Source organism: Pinus tabuliformis, chromosome 7 (assembly GCF_031772625.1).
Source record: "Pinus tabuliformis cultivar Carrire ecotype Pingquan chromosome 7, CPIR1, whole genome shotgun sequence".
Taxonomy (NCBI): Eukaryota; Viridiplantae; Streptophyta; class Pinopsida; order Pinales; family Pinaceae; genus Pinus; species Pinus tabuliformis.
Genome location: NC_142293.1, coordinates 1,462,348,731 through 1,462,353,507, shown reverse-complemented (window position 1 = coordinate 1,462,353,507; position 4,777 = coordinate 1,462,348,731). Strand labels below are relative to the sequence as shown.

The 4,777-nt window shown below is 41.4% G+C and overlaps 1 pseudogene; it reads left to right on the top strand.

Annotated features, from left to right (window-relative positions):
* The first annotated feature begins 642 nt into the window (after nucleotides 1-642).
* On the top strand, nucleotides 643-2,228 carry LOC149253300 (pentatricopeptide repeat-containing protein At3g24000, mitochondrial pseudogene; annotated as a pseudogene).
* Nucleotides 2,229-4,777: the final 2,549 nt, after the last annotated feature.

Below are 4,777 nucleotides of genomic sequence, written 5' to 3'. Positions count from 1 at the left end.
ACTTCCAAAGAATTGCAGTAAAACAACTTACTAAAAAATACGCCGGAAGCTTTTAAATGCTACATCATACCCTTCAACAAGGTTGGTTGAATAGAATTTCATAAACTTCAACAATATTGTTCCATAAAATTTCATACAATCTAGTAATTTAATAAAACAAGTTTTCACTTCTTAGCTGGGGCATAATAATCTTTGAAAAAATATTTTATGGTTTTTTGGAAATTTTGTTAAAAATTTATCAAAATAATTTTATTTATAAATATTTATGCCGTAAGGCGTTTCTCTTTGAAATGAATTACCCCAGTCGATGCCGTGTCCTATTGTTGACTGTAGATTTGTGGTATTAGACGATTGAATGATGTTGGATCATTGATCCTCACACTGTCCTTTTGTCTCCCAACCCAATGGACAACATATTGTATGCCTTCGGCAGAGCAAAATCAGGATGCGGCCACCGTGCGTTTCAAATCTACTGTCAATCCACCACGCCCTATCTCACAATCAACAACGTGAGCTACAGGGTTTTAGGCTACAATCAAAACAGTATGAAAATCGCCAGTGGCACAGTTTTTACAGACTGTGGCATTTTGCAAGCTCCTGTTAATCTCACTGCCTCTCTATTTAAACTTGCTGGTTCGTCCTACCAAAGTATAACCCTGGGAATAGGATGCCCGGCAATAGGAAATTTGCCTGTGCTCAATGTCCCAACAGGGGCGTTTGAAAGAAGCGCTCCATCCTCTTCCTCCCATGGATACCCGAAAATTTCAGCCAGACTCCCATACTTATGCTTCCCTCTTGCAGGTCTGTCCCTGTACGAATTTCTTACCCCAAGCCAAACTCGTCCATGCCCACATCATATTAAGTGGATTTAAGCTCAATAAATTCTTGGACACCAAAATTCTGATTGCGTATGCCAAGTGCGGGAGTCTGGTGCATGCGCGCCGAGTTCTAGAAGAGTTACCGCAACCAAATGTGGTCTCGTGGACAACAATGATCGCAGCTTACTCCAAATACGAGCATGATGACGAGGCTCTGGGATTGTTTTATCGAATGCAGCGATCCGGTATCAGACCAGATGAGTTCACGGTCGCCAGTGTTCTTCCGGCATGTGCTAGCATGGCAGTTCTGGAACACGGTAAGCAGATCCAAATCAATATCATTAGAAGTGGGTTTCTGTCTGATGTCTTTGTGGGCAGTGCTCTGATAGATATGTATATTAAATGTGGGTGTTTGCGGGATGCACGCAAAGTGTTTGGCGAAATGCCTGCACGAAATGTTGTTTCATGGAATACTATGATCACAGGGTATGCAGAGAATGGAAATCATGAAGAGGCATTGAGTCTATTTTGTGAGATGCAACAGGTTGGCGTTGGACTAGATGAATTCACCTTTTCCAGCGTCCTCCCTTCGTGTACCAATCTTGTGGCTTTGGAGCATGGCAGACAGGTCCATGAAGACATTATTAGGAAAGGGCTCCAGTCTGATGTCTATGTGAGAAGTGCGCTGGTAGACATGTATGCTAAATCTGGTAGCATAGAGGACGCTCGCAAATTCTTTGACAAATTGCATTTACAAGATGTGGTCGCCTGGACGGCAATGATTGTTGGGTATGCTCTGCATGGTTACAAGAAGGAGGCCCTCTGCATGTTTGAGCAGATGGAAGATCTTGGCATGAAGCCTGACCATGTTACCTTTGTTGGTGTTTTGTTTGCTTGCTGCCATGCGGGGCTAGTGGATGATGGGTGGCATTACTTTCATTGCATGAGTCAAGATTATCAAATTATGCCTAGAGTTGAGCACTATTGTTGCATGGTTGATCTCCTTGGTCGTTCTGGGAAGCTTAATGAAGCTCTAAACTTCATCAATAAATTGCCGACCAAACCCGAAGCTGCTTTGTGGGGAACTTTTCTCAGTGCTTGTAGAATCCATAAGAACATAAAGCTTGGAGAATATGCAGCAGAACGTGTTATTGAGTGTGACCCTGAAACTGCCTCCCACTATGTGGTATTATCAAACATCTACAGAGAGGGAGGTAGATGGAATGATGCTGAAAATGTGCGAAAAGTTATGAAAGACAGAGGTATAAAAAAGATGCCAGGTTGTAGCTGGATTCAGGTCAATAAGACAGTACATGCTTTTGTTGTAGGAGATGGCTGAGACATGAGAAAGGGAACGTGCTGAAACCAGTTTTAAACCACACATGCCATAGACAATTATGAAGATCAGGAGTCATGTGGCTTGTATATATGTGAATCAAGGAGGCTATTGAAGTATGTGTTGACTGTTTTAACGGATTTCGGATTGGTGGTTAAGCTGGGGTGGTGATATTCTGCACCACCAGCTCCAGTTAAGAAGGAAGGCAAATTTAATAATTTAACTTGCAGTCTCTAATATTATTCAAATTGGCAACAATCTCAATTCAAATTCAACTCAGACTTTTGTGATACCACTGATACAGAGATACAATATGACCATATAAAAGTTGATTTGGAAATATCATATGCAATAATTCTGGCACACTAACATATACAATTAATCAGTAAACTGCATGATGATAATGAATGCAACCTTTACATTACAGATATGGTCCAGCTTGATGATTGGGTGCTGTGCCGAATTTACAAGAAAAATGGTCATTCTCAGAGAGTACAAGGGGTAGAACGAGATGAATCACCAAGTGTAGATGAAGTGATGGCTTTAGATATAGACATTGTCCAGGAAATCTTTGAGGAGGGGTCAGCAATGCTCGCTGAAACTCTTTGGAGGAGTGCCTTTGTTCTGGTTGCCAGAGTTTGTCATTGTTGTCCGAACTAAGGGAAGTGCAGAACACCCAGGTATGGGTTTTGCTTGTAGAAGTGTTCCCACCTGGTCAATTATCCTCTTCTGGTTGGAAATATCCAACATCTTTCCAATACCTGTCTCTGTCACAGCCTGGTCTCAGGTTGAACGCATGAAGTGGTTCCAACTCTCATCAGTGTTTCATTCTCCTCTTGATGTCTGCAGTTTGTTTCGATTCCAACTTCATCTCTATGATAACCATCTCTGTCACAGTGTTTTCTCGAGTTGAACGCATTAAGTGGTTCCAACTCAAATCAATGTTCCATTCTCCTCTTGATGTTTGCAGTTTGTCTCGATTCCAACTTCATTTCTATGATAACCATCTCTGTAACAGCGTGGTCTCGAGTTGAATGCATGAAGTGGTTCCAACTCATATCAATGTTCCATTGTTCCCTCGACGTCTGTAGCTCATCTCAATTAGTTACCATTCCACATCATCTCTTGGAGCTTTGCCATGGCTTCCTTCTTGATTTCCCACATTATTTCTCTAAGATTAGATTTGAAAGCCATTTTCTCCACTGTTCCATTCATAAGGCTCCCCACAATTCTAGCCAGCGAGTTGTGGATCCTCTGCTTGGATGGACTGTCTACAAAATGCGATTGTCTTCTCATTCCAAGTCTATCCTTCTCTAGTAACCAGGGTGGGCATCCCCCCCCCCGGCTCAATCCCATCTTAATCATCTCTGCAACCCTTGTTCAAGAGCCTTTCCGAGTCTATAGGTCTGCTATGGAGCATTTGGAGGCTCTGCCCTTGGGCCTCCTTTCCTTCCCTTAACCTGCCACAATCTCCCAAGTGCCAATTCAAAAATAGTTCAAACCTATGTCACAAGGTTCACCGAACTTCAACTTTGAGGTTCAAAATTCAGCAAACCTGAATTTTTTTTTTTGAGGTTTAGCAAACCCCATCGAACCTCTGGGTCATTACCATTTCCATGGTTCAAGCTCATAACATCATGTCACAGCTCACACTTGTAGTCCATCCAAAATTCAGCAAACCTAAATTTTCTTTTGGGGTTTGGCAAACCTCATCGAACCTCTGGGTCATTGACCAATTCCATGGTTCAAGCTCATAATTTGATGTCACAGCTCACACTTGTAGTTCATTCTTGTAGTTTCAAAGTCCATGATAGCATTTTTTATGTTTATTGATGTTGATTTCTTACTATCTTGTGCTATATAGCGAACCTCATCAAGAAATTCAAACTTGAATCAAACCTAATCATTATTGAACCTGAACTTGAACCCCAAACCATGTGACTTAGGTTCAGACCAAAGCAAGAAAACCTCATCGAACCTCTGGGTCATTACCATTTCCATGGTTCAAGCTCATAACATCATGTCACAGCTCACACTTGTAGTCCATCCAAAATTCGGCAAACCTAAATTTTCTTTTGGGGTTTGGCAAACCTCATCGAACCTCTGGGTCATTGACCAATTCCATGGTTCAAGCTCATAATTTGATGTCACAGCTCACACTTGTAGTTCATTCTTGCAGTTTCGAAGTCCATGATAGCATTTTTTATGTTTATTGATGTTGATTTCTTACTATCTTGTGCTATATAGCGAACCTCATCAAGAAATTCAAACTCGAATCAAACCTAATCATTATTGAACCTGAACTTGAACCCCAAACCATGTGACTTAGGTTCAGACCAAAGCAAGAAAGTGGCAAACCTCAGAGAATTTTCAGGCGTAAAGCATAGAATGAAAATTATGACTAGATTACTCATCCATAATCACAATTTATTGCCAGATTGAGGATGTTATTACGCTGGGGTGGTGTTTGGTTGAACACCAGATCTGCCTGCTTTGGGGCTCTCAAGCATAGTCTATTTTGCTTCCATTAGAGCTCTCAATTTACCTGAGTATATGTGTCCATTGTTATCTATTTTGTGTAGACTGCTAACATATCTGCAGTACTGGCTCTGATTCATCAGCA